General features: G+C 42.3%; 1 protein-coding gene across 9 annotated transcripts in view; it reads right to left on the minus strand.

Moving 5' to 3' along the window:
• Positions 1–12,264, minus strand: part of LOC142492497 (uncharacterized) — a 229,331-nt gene that overhangs the window by 134,816 nt on the left and 82,251 nt on the right. The window lies entirely within an intron of this gene.

Genomic DNA, 12,264 nt, shown 5'->3' on the forward strand with positions numbered 1-12,264 from the left:
GTTTTTATTACATTTTCAGGCTTGAATATGATAATAAGGTTGATTGATTGAGTAATCCCTGTGTGTGTGCTTGTAAGAATCTGAGTGAATTCTATCCATGTGAAAGTGTTATATGCATTGTATAATAAGAATACCGGTTTATTGTATGTATATAAAATTACTATTCAGGGCAAGTGCTTCTAAAATAAGAATATAATTAATTGCTCATGTTGAAATTTAATTTTTAAAAGGTGTACACCCCCATTATAATATAAACTAATTAACACTGGAAAGGGGAAAGTTTTGGGTATCTGTGGAGAAAAAGAATAAAGAAAGGATGAATTATTTTTGTAAACAGTCCAGTCACTGGAATAATAAGGATGTTTATCGTACTGGCCAGGCGATTTATTTCCTTAAACAGAATTACAATTCTTTTCCTCTAATTCTCCACAGATAAAATCAGGTGAATATGTTATATAGAAATAACAGGCTAAATATATTCTAGACACAAAGCTAACTAGAAGCTCAGCATTTTAAAATTAGTTTAAAAAAGTTAATTATGATATGAAGAAAAAGAAGGATATCTTTATTAATTTAGTCTGCAGGATCAAACTGTTTTGTTTTCCTATTTATTAGAATAGGTGAGAAAATATGTGTCTGTTATTTTTGTAAAAAACTGGTTGAATGTGTGAAAGAAGCGTAAAATTCTGTTTGTTTTGTGTCTGCGCTCTGCGCTCTTTTTGTGTATAACCAGTAAATAAAACTGTCTAAAGTATATGTTAAGCCTATAATTTTCAGTGTAACAAAGATCCAGTTTAAATTTTTGAATACCAGTAACATTGTCGGGCTGTGTGAAGAGCTGCATATTTCAAGCTGTCCCAAATTGTATTGCAGTAACCAGTAATTAACCATTTTTTCTGTTACAAGGTTTTGGCAGGAAACCCAGAGAGTTATTTGAGCTTGTTATATGGCTTGAAATGGAAACAGTTGTAAATTGATTAATATAGAGTTCCAATAAACAGAGGACAGTAACCCAGAATGAGCACTCTAAACACCTGGTGGGTGGGTAACGAAGTGGTTAAAACTTAAATCTTTAATATCCGTGTAAAATAATGTTGATTAAAACAAATATTAAACGCTCAGATCCTATAGTATGAACACAATGTAAGGTTCTGGATCACTGATGAACTGCATAGAATCACTAGTGTATTGCTGTGGGAACAGGTGGATAAAGTAACCACTAGTCCAATGTAATCAGCACAAAAACTCTAGTGCTGAGCCATGTAAGTGTGCAGACCCCGAAATAGCAGTAAAGCAACGGACAAGGAAAATGGACCCTAGCCAGGTCTGCCAGTATACTAGAGAGTTCTATGTGGAATTATTTTTCTGCAAAGTTGATCAAATATTAAATATTTGATCATTTTTAACCATCTTTTTCTCAACTGTGTCCCACCTTTAAATCTGTGTCTATAAGTTTTTATGCTACAGGTTGTTCTTTCAGCAAACCAGATGTTATTTGGTGTTCTAAAAGTTTCTGTCAGAAGACTACAGCAGATTATATTTATATTCAGTAGGGTTCTTTTGAGATTTTTTTATGAAAATTTTATACCCAAAGGTTTCAGGTTAGTTTTGCTATACGTCAAGCAATTCCATTAAGGTTATGCTTTAAATGCTGTTATCCTTTATGTGATATTGTTCACATGTAATAAAAGTGAACAAAAGGAGGGTGTTATTGCTGTTATTATTGCTGGCTGCCCCTGAAACCGTATGGCAAGGGCTGAGATTGTCAGCTCTTGGGTCTAATATTGTACCTTACTGTGTAATATTGTACCTTACTGCGTTGCCTATAATTTTTCCCTGTTATACTGTCCCCCATAGGGGTATAAGATAGGAACGGTGTATGTGGGATTAACTGTGTAAGACAGTGGGCTAGTTAATGCATTATCTGTGTATTCCCTTTGCCTCATGGGCCTGCAGCTGCCTGTGCGAGCTTGTAAGTGGGTTGCCTTGTATGGGTGGCCCCTTATGAGAACTAGCTGCAGGGCAGAGACTAAGGTATTCTTAGCTGGTGTCTTAGAGACGGTTTTAGAACCCCACATGATAGGTGCAAATGGTGGAGTGCAAGCTCTTGTGTCTACATGTTGGTTTTATGTGTTCTAAACCTGCAATGCATTGTGTTTGTCCTGTGATTTAAACCTAGGTTGGTGAATTACATGTGAAGAAGGATCCCAATGCCCCAGCTCAGATGAGGAGTGCCTGAAAGTGATCTGACCCTGTTATTTTCTATGTCATACTCCCTTAGCGGAACTGTGAAATTTCTCGTGTGTCAGTTTTAGGGGGATATTTGGGTGGAAATATAATTATTTTGGTTGCAGGAGTTGGGGGGCCAAAGTGCTGGTAGTCACTTGATTTTCCCCAGCAAGCAGGCATGATTTGACAGTGCGCAGGGTGAATTACACCAGGGCTTCCCTGTGTCCCCCAGACTCCTGGATTTGGAGCCCAAATCACCCCAAGTTATTTCCCTAATAAGTATAAGGTCCCCCAAAGTATATTCTCTGTTTCTTGTGTTTCTTTGTGTTTTCGAGGTCTTATTCGAATAAACCCCAGTTTGTTTTTCTGCCTGTTTTGCTTTGTGACCGATCCCTTAAATATAAAGGTGTATTTGGCCTGGCCTAATGTGACAATCAGAAATAATTTTTCTCATGGATAGACCAATGGTCACCCCAGGTACCTTGTAGATTTAATGTTGAATGATCATGCTCTAAACAGATGATTTTAATGCAATTGTTTGAGTGTCTCATGTTCAGGTGCAGTCCTTCCAATTAGATGAAGATAAAGGTGACGCAAAAGCGCTTTTCACCTAAAGTGGAGAGGCCCATTCCAGATTCTACCCCGTCAGAGTATTTTTCCTGGATCCATGTTACATAAGTGCACCCACAGTCGCTTAAAAATTAAACCTCAATACAGAAGGGAAGGCCTAAAGACACAGTTATTTTCAGTTGGTGTTTTGGGTCACAATAAAACCCGGCACTAACAAAAGAAGGAGAGAGGTTCATAAGAAAATCCGGACCTCAATATATGAACTTTGAACTTTTTAATAACCTTTTTTACAGGTTTTATTATTTTAATTACAATGTTTATGCTATTAGGTTTATATAAGTGGTGTTCACATGAAGACGATATGGTAGTAACAGGAATATTTTGTTTAATAATATGTCTTTTGTTTTATTGTCCTGTGTATAGCATATATGCACACCTTCTTGTTATATAATGGAATCCTGGTGAACAAAGCCCACATCTTATGTGCAATATATCCCAATGTACTATCCATACCCAATAAGTTGCACCCCAGGAACACGAGTTATATTTAACCCCTTGGAAAAAGACAAGATGCTATAAGATATAGATGAACTATATATATATATATATATATATATATATATAAGAAACTGGTTACGAAGGGAGTAGAAATACGACTTTGCCCTAGGGAAGTTATTGACTCTGTGATAGGACAGATAGAGTATTATCCTGCAACAAGACCAGGTTATGTTATTTGGGAAAGTGGTTCCAGTGTTTGAAGGTAGAGATGAGGGTTGGGATTTGTTGGGACTTGGTGGTTAGATTATTTCGCTGGGAGCGAAGCTAGTGGATGTTTTTGTATGTGTGTCTGTCCTACTCATTACTCTCTGTGTTATGAACAGCAAAACTTTGGTCCAGAAGTGCGTTGCAACCCCCTCACCGATGCTATGTCTCTTTTTGGTGATGAAGATGTCAGCAGTCCCCCAGAAGAAGAGACCAAAAAAAAAGAAATCAACTGGGCCGATACAATGGCCAGAAAGGAATCAAGTTATGCACTATGGGACTATTTTTTTGGTCTGGCAGGACTATGATATGGTTAACCGTTCTTTATAAAGACTGTCTCTAAAGGATAAGAGGGGGCTGAGAAGATTGGATATGAGGAAGGTGGGAAGGTCACCCAAGGGCGTGTGTCAACCACAAGGAAAGGATCACAAGTCAGCAATTTTTACTATGGCAGCCATTTTGTCTGTTCCGATATTCTGAGTAAATGTAGTATGTAAGATGTATGTGTTGAGCAGTCGCTCCTAGGAAATATTCACCCCCACCAACCCCCACTTATTCTCAGAAATAGAATTTGCCCGTTTTTCAAATAATGTCCACCCTATCTAAGCAAAGGATATGAAATTGAAAGGAAAAGTAGCTCAGTTAAGAGAGTTGCGGGAGGTCTAATACCTTTTAGGAATGTATGACTTATATGCGAAAAGGGATTTCTTAGTAGTCAATATAGATGCCGTTTTTTAACGATACTAAAGACGCAATTTTAAGGCTCAGTAGCAAATAGCAACAAATTAGAGCAACAGTATTGCAAAATTGTATGGCACTAGATTATCTGTTGGCAGCACAAGGAGGGGTTTGTAAGTTAGTGGGTAAAGAATGTTGTGCTTATATTGACAACTAATCAAAAAAAAGCATACACCATGATATAGACACTCTACCAGAAATTCAATATAGAATGCGAGAGGAACCAAAAGGGTTCGATTGGACATATAGGGGCCTATGCAGAGAGCAGCGAATTTTAAAATTGGCGAATTTATTAAAAAGTAGCTTTTTTGGAGAGTTTTAATCTCCATATGCAGAAAAGTGCGAATTCTGCTATGTTTAACATGGATGCGTGTGGCGAGTTTAAATTGGCGAGATGCGCGCTTCAGAAATGTGTTAAAACAAATTCGCGCCTTTTTTTATCCCTTTGCAATGGCCGCGAGCGGCAGTTTTTTTTGGCGAGGCAAAACGGAGACAATCGCGCCATTTTATTGGCGCGAACAGCCGCTAGATGCCGTTCGCGCCTCTCTGCATACGGATATTTTTAAAACTGGCGAGATTGAGGTTCTCGCCAGCCGCGAGGCGAGTTTTACAAATAGAAAAGAAAAATTGGCGCGTTTTTCGGAACTCGCCATTTTCTGCTGCTTTCTGCGCGATTTTCTCCAAAAAATGGCGAATTTCGAAATAGCGCTGCTCTCTGCATAGGCCCCTTGGTCTTGGAAATTGGCTAGGTGCGTTGGGAATGAAAATTCTTTATGGAATCATGGCAATCGCAAGGTTATTACTTTGTGTGTATATGTTAATTCAGATGGCTAAAAGTGTAATCAGCTCTATTTTTGCAAAAAGAAAGCTGCTTCTGCTTCTAGCTCTACAGTTATATATATGTATCCCACAATGAGAGCGAGAAATACCAATAGTCTTGGTACTCGTCAACCACCCATATGTTCATCTCTGAATATCAAACGAGATACCTAAAAGAGATAGGTTTCTGAATCCCCATGGTCTCTTAGAGGTTTCTCCCTTGGAGTTTTTCCTCTCCTGAGTGGTGTGTAGAAGAATAAATGGGACTGGTCGATTTGGATTGTTCTTCCAGAACAAAAGGAGGATTTGTAAGGTTAAAAACTGTATCTGTCAGCTCTGTTCTTTTCAGGGACTGAACAGGTTAAAATAAATATGTGTCAAGCTTTGTTCTCTCAGAGACCAAATGGTAAAAGTATTTCAGCTTTGGACCAGCTGTCCCAGGATATCTATTACATAAGAAATAAGATTATAAGAAACAAGACCACTAGTCTTGTTTCTGACCCCATTAGTAGTTATTGACCTTTTATCCCTATTTCCACCAATTTAGGCCAGATGGTATACGTCATTTTAGATGTATGATCTATACATGAGAACTCAGTTTGTAACAGATGTATGAAATTGACACACGATGTATTGTCCTTGTCTTGGGTATAAAAGAACTGCCTTGACGACATATTAAACAGAGGAAAGAACTCAACTACCTTGTGTGCATTGAATCTTTGCTTCTCCGAGCTCGTAACTATCATATCTGAGACCAGAAGCATACTGCACCGACACACTTTATTCGAGCAAATACCCAGAATGTACCTGGCAGATACCTGGAATCCGCCGCTCCTCACCTCTGACAAGCCCCGTTGCATTTGCCTTCCCAGCCTGGGTTCATGCCTGGCTGATGGGCGGCTGATCTGTTAAATGATAATGATTAGGATTTAATAGGCTGCAATGCTTTGCGTGTCCACCAGATGGCATAAATTCATGAATTGTAATGCAGTATATATATATACTGTACAGTATATATATACTGTATAACAACAGCCCCTATAACCCCTAACATACAGTACTGTACACATACAGTACTGTATACAGTATGCACATACTGGGGGCGAGATGTGTTTGCAGCAGAGAGAGATCCGCTGCTCTCTCTCTGCGCAAACAGCGGCACATTAAAAATTATTTTAAATACATTTTTATTTATAGTGTAGATGTGCAGGGGGTCTCGGGAGCTGAACCGCACTGGTTTCAGGTCGGGGGACCCCCTGCCCCCCGAGATACAGCCCCCTTTATGAGGTGCCGGTATCCCTCTGCGTTTAAAGGTCCCGATCACGTGATCACGGCCTGTAAACCAAGCAGAGGGATACCGGCACCCCCAAAAGGGGCCTGTATCTCGGGGGACAGGGGGTCCCCGGAGCTGAAACCAACGCGGTTCAGCTCTGGAGACCCTCTGCACATGTACAGTATAAATAAAACACATACAGTATATACAGTAAATAAACACTCGTTCTTTACCTTAGCGGCTATGTGCTATGGTAAAGAAGCAGCATTTCTGTATTTTTAATAATATTGTACAGTGAGCAGGGGGTTCCCTGAGCCAGAAATCTAAACTCAGGGGGCCCCCTGCTCCTGCTAAATATTATTAAAAGTACAGAAATGCTGCTTCATTGCCATAGCGTATAGCCGCTAAGGCAATGAAGGGGTTAACCCACCGTGCCCGCTTTATTGTGGGTAGCGGGGGTGGGTGAAGGGGGTATTTGGCCCTTAGTGTGAGTTTAGGACTTGCGGGGGGGTTGCGGGTGCACTTAACCCCTTCACGACCGTAGCAGTTAATACCGCTACGGTCATGAAGGGGATAACCACTCCCGCTACCCCCCCCCCCCGCAAGCCCAAAACAAGCACCGTTGGGGCTAATACCCCCTTCACCCCCCCCCCCACTACCCACAATAAAAAATAATCACACAGCATCCCCGCAATACATAAATAAATAAATAAATACAAATAAATACATTTTAAATACATTTTTATTTATAGTGTAGATGTGCAGGGGGTCTCCGGAGCTGAACCACGTTGGTTTCAGGTCAGGGGACCCCCTGCCCCCCGAGATACAGACCCCTTTATGAGGTGCCGGTATCCCTCTGCGTTTAAAGGTCCCGATCACGTGATCGCGGCCTGTTAAACCAAGCAGAGGGATACCGGCACCCCCAAAAGGGGCCTGTATCTCGGGGGGCAGGGGGTCCCCGGAGCTGAAACCAAAACATTTCTGCTCCGGAGACCCTCTGCACATGTACACTGTGAATAAAACACACATCATTAAAGAATCATTCTTTACCTTAGCGGCTATGTGCTATGGTAAAGAAGCAGCATTTCTGTATTTTTAATAATATTGTACAGTGAGCAGGGGGTTCCCTGAGCCAGAAATTAATGCTCAGGGAACCCCCTGCTCCTGCTCAATATTATTAAAAATACAGATATGCTGCTTCATTACCATAGCGTATAGCCGCTAAGGTAATGAAGGGGTTAAGGCATAATAAACAATTAATACATTCAATACACTACCCACTACCCATGGCAACCTCCGCTGCTGCTGCTGTAAAACAGAGAAAAAAATTAACACTTTCAAAGTAATGTCCCCTAACCCCTTAATCACCATAGCGGTTATTAACCGCTACAGTCATGAAGGGGTTAACCCACCCTCACCCACCACTCGGGAGGCCTACTGTACATACCCTCCCACTCTAACCCCCCACCCCGTGAGGCCTAACCACCCTCAACCCTCACCCACTAACTACCCACAAGGGAGGCCTACCCACATACCGTTGGGGAACCCCCCCCACCCCCCACCCCCAGTCCCCGCAATAAAAACAATGCACAGCCCCACAATAAACAGCATTCTATTTCTTAAATACATTACCCACCCCCTGTGCCCCCCTATAAATACAATATTTATCCTTTTACATTCAGGGTCCATAACGCAGCCCCACGCTAGTCCCCGGTGGGCTGGCAGGGCACCTGGACAGACCTAGTTTACCAGCAGCCTTCCACAGGTTCTGGAGGCCTGCTGGTGGATCCTGCCAGCACCACGGCCCTCATGTGGTCTCCTTGGGTCACCGTGGGACACAATTGGGTCTCCACGGTAGGCCCACGGATGTTTGGGAGCCCCGGGTCAAACCCACAGGTGTCTGCGGGGCCTCGGGTGGTTCCCTCGGGGGTCTGGGGAACTCACGAGTGCTCACTACGGGTCCGCGGTGCCCCCACAGAAGTGGGACCACACATCATCATCCCCGCACCTACGGGTCCGAGGTGCCCCCACAGAAGTGGGACCACACATCGTCATGCCCGCAGGCTACGGATCGGAGGTGCCCCCACAGAAGTGGGACCACACATCGTTATGCCCGCATGTGTCACCCGTGGAACCACCAGCCTGCTATCCTTGGGATACACGAGAATACCCGCAGGTGGTCTCCAGAGGTCCCACGCAGGACCACGGAACCAACCCTGAATGTAAAAAAAATAAACCAAAATAAACCTGGCCTATACATTCAATACATACACCCTCCCCCCCAACACCTACAGTACAATAATGTGCAAAATAACTATTATCCAGATATGGATAATAGATTAATTGACCATTATTAAAAACATTAACTAGCATATTCAAATAAATAAAGTACTACTGACCTCATCAATACGAAGTGTCCGACGCCAGCACCTTCCTTCTCTTGCCCACACAATACATAGCCAAAACCAAGCCAATACATTGCAAATACATTCAGATATCAATTAACCCCTTAAACACCTTATCGGATAATAACTGCAAAGGTAATTAAGGGGTTAAGCCACATTGGCCCGATACCCACCCTTCACCCATGAATTTGTACTGTGGCTTCATCATGCAACTATATATATATATATATATACTGTATATATATACTGTATACAGAGAGACAGAGAGAAAGAGAGAGAGAGAGAGAGATATACAGTATATATATACACACGTTATATACACACCCATGATAAACCAATATACAGTACAAATAAATGTAGAAGGGTTATCAAAACCATACTGTCCTACAACCAAACACTTCTCCATACATAGACACTAAATTAAAATCAATTTCCTTTAATATTCATAACTGATCTCTCAATCTAAATCATCACTAAACCTCTGAAAAGCCATTTAAACAACTTACAGTACATTCCAATATAAATGATGCCTAAATATCTCTGCACCATATACATTCTGCAAATTAATCAACCAAGTAAATAAAAATCAATTAGCAATCATTATTTACATCCCTAAACAATTCACACTCAATCCCGAACAATGAAACCATTAACAAATTCACGCCTAGAGCAGAACAATTAAGCCTTTGAAAAAATATAAGTACCGACAAAAATACAACCTTTACAACCAACCAAGGCTATCTATCCCTGACCTTCCTCAAACACACAATACAATACCAAGGAATACATCTATCTAATTTTAAAATACTTTAAACTCACAATAATGCATAGCAGCATACACAAAATAATTTAAAACACATCTAATCCAGCTTTTAAAACATAATTTCTTACCCTTTACAGTATGTATATATCTCTCTAGACATATATACATACATACATACTGTACAGTGGCAAGAAATGATATACCACAAAAAAAAAAAATACACATGTTAAAAAACCTTTTGAAAAAATTAACAAGTTAAATAAAATACATTTCTTTACTGTAGTTCACTTACCATTACTTGCCCCCACCGATTCCCGTTGCGCAGCTTACTCACGAACCAATCCACGATCAGGAACCCATAAAATAATAAACCAGAAAATAATAAACATTAAACTAAAAATCCAAAGCAATCCACGGGTCTTCTAATTGTAATCCATCTTCATCTGTATTCTTCTAACTTCTATCTCCTTCCAGCGGGGCGGGGCCTTCTCCCCATCTGCGGCCACGCCCGGATCTTCTTTCTTCTCCGGAGGTCCTTCCTCCGCGGCGTCTGGCTTCAAAATGAGACGACATAGGCTTTTAAAGGCCTATGACGTCACATTTTGCGTCATGGTTCCCGCCGTGAAAACCATGTGTTTTGGCCGACAAAAATTAAAATGATGACGTCATCTTAAAGGCAATGAAAGCACAGCCAATCAGAATGGCTTTGCTTCAAATGCCTTTAAGGTGACGTCAGATGGCCGTGCACACATGGTACTAGAGCCAATCAGAGCGTGGGAACTTTATCCCTCTGCTTTGTTTACATGCCGCGGTCACGTGATCGGGACCTTTAAACGCAGAGGGATACCGGCACCTCATAAAGGGGTCTGTATCTAGGGGGGCAGGGGGTCTGGAGACCCCCTGCACATCTACACTATAAATAAAAATGTATTTAAAATGTATTTATTTGTATTTATTTATTTATTTATGTATTGCGGGGATGCTGTGTGATTATTTTTTATTGTGGTTAGTGGGGGGGGGTGAAGGGGGTATTAGCCCCAACGGTGCTTGTTTTGGGCTTGCGGGGGGTGGGGGGTAGCGGGAGTGGTTAACCCCTTCATGACCGTAGCGGTATTAACTGCTACAGTCGTGAAGGGGTTAAGTGCACCCGCAACCCCCCCCCCGCAAGTCCTAAACTCACACCAAGGGCCAAATACCCCCTTCACCCACCCCCGCTACCCACAATAAAGCGGGCATGGTGGGTTAACCCCTTCATTGCCTTAGCGGCTATACGCTATGGCAATGAAGCAGCATTTCTGTACTTTTAATAATATTGAGCAGGAGCAGGGGGCCCCCTGAGTTTAGATTTCTGGCTCAGGGAACCCCCTGCTCACTGTACAATATTATTAAAAATACAGAAATGCTGCTTCTTTACCATAGCGCATAGCCGCTAAGGTAAAGAACGAGTGTTTATTTACTGTATATACTGTATGTGTTTTATTTATACTGTACATGTGCAGAAGGTCTCCGGAGCAGAACCGCTGTGGTTTCAGGTCCGGGGACCCCCTGCCCCCCGAGATACAGGCCCCTTTTGGGGGTGCCGGTATCCCTCTGCTTGGTTTAACAGGCCGCGATCACGTGATCGGGACCTTTAAACGCAGAGGGATACCGGCACCTCATAAAGGGGTCTGTATCTCGGGGAGCAGGGGGTCCCCTGACCTGAAACCAGTGCGGTTCAGCTCCCGAGACCCCCTGCACATCTACACTATAAATAAAAATGTATTTAAAATAATTTTTAATGTGCCGCTGTTTGCGCAGAGAGAGCAGCGGATCTCTCTCTGCTGCAAACACATCTCGCCCCCAGTATGTGCATATACAGTACTGTATGTGTACAGTACTGTATGTTAGGGGTTATAGGGGCTGTTGTTATACAGTATATATATATATGTACAGTATATATACTGCATTACAATTCACTATAGGGGACGGCTTCAAGAGAACAGCTCGCAAGCGCCCTCATGTGTTTTTACACGGCATTGCAGTATTGCAGCAAGCCGGAATAAAATGCTTCAATCCCTGCCTGGAAAATAACGCAATGCACTCGGGCAGAAAACAGTCACAAACCTCAATACACCCGAGTATACCCGAATTCGCGGGACTAGCCGAGCTCAAATAAAGTGTGTCGCCAGTGTATAGCAGCTACGTGATGAATCTCCCTGGGTCGAGTAAAAGAAGGTACCTGCTCTAAGGTCTGGTCAGGTAGATGGACCTAACACCATCTCTAGGCTCACTTTGCTCTGCTGCGACCTACAAAGGAAACCGGAGTCCAGAAATAACTTAGTGGCCTTCATCAAGAAGATATTCCTTAGCCACCACGCAAAGCCAGCACATCCACTGAAGGAAGGTGAAGAATGCTGGTACCTTCAATCATCTGGGGTCTACCACCCTCAGGAACCCATTCAAATCCGGGTAGTGTTCAGCTCCAGCGCTCAGCACCAGGGAGTTTCCCTGAACGACGCCCTCTTCACTGGACCAGACTTGACAACCAGTCTTCCAGGAGTGTTGCTCCGCTTCCGCAAAGAGCCAAAAGCCAACTACTTCTGCCAAACGCCAGGTGATAGAGTGACAGGCTACCACGACTGGCATATCTACACGGGGATGCACTCTGTAGATAAAACTACAGAGACAAAAGGACTGTTCTTCCATAAGTTTATAAAGAAACAGTG

This window comes from Ascaphus truei, chromosome 4 (assembly GCF_040206685.1).
Source record: "Ascaphus truei isolate aAscTru1 chromosome 4, aAscTru1.hap1, whole genome shotgun sequence".
In the NCBI taxonomy this organism is placed as follows: domain Eukaryota; kingdom Metazoa; phylum Chordata; class Amphibia; order Anura; family Ascaphidae; genus Ascaphus; species Ascaphus truei.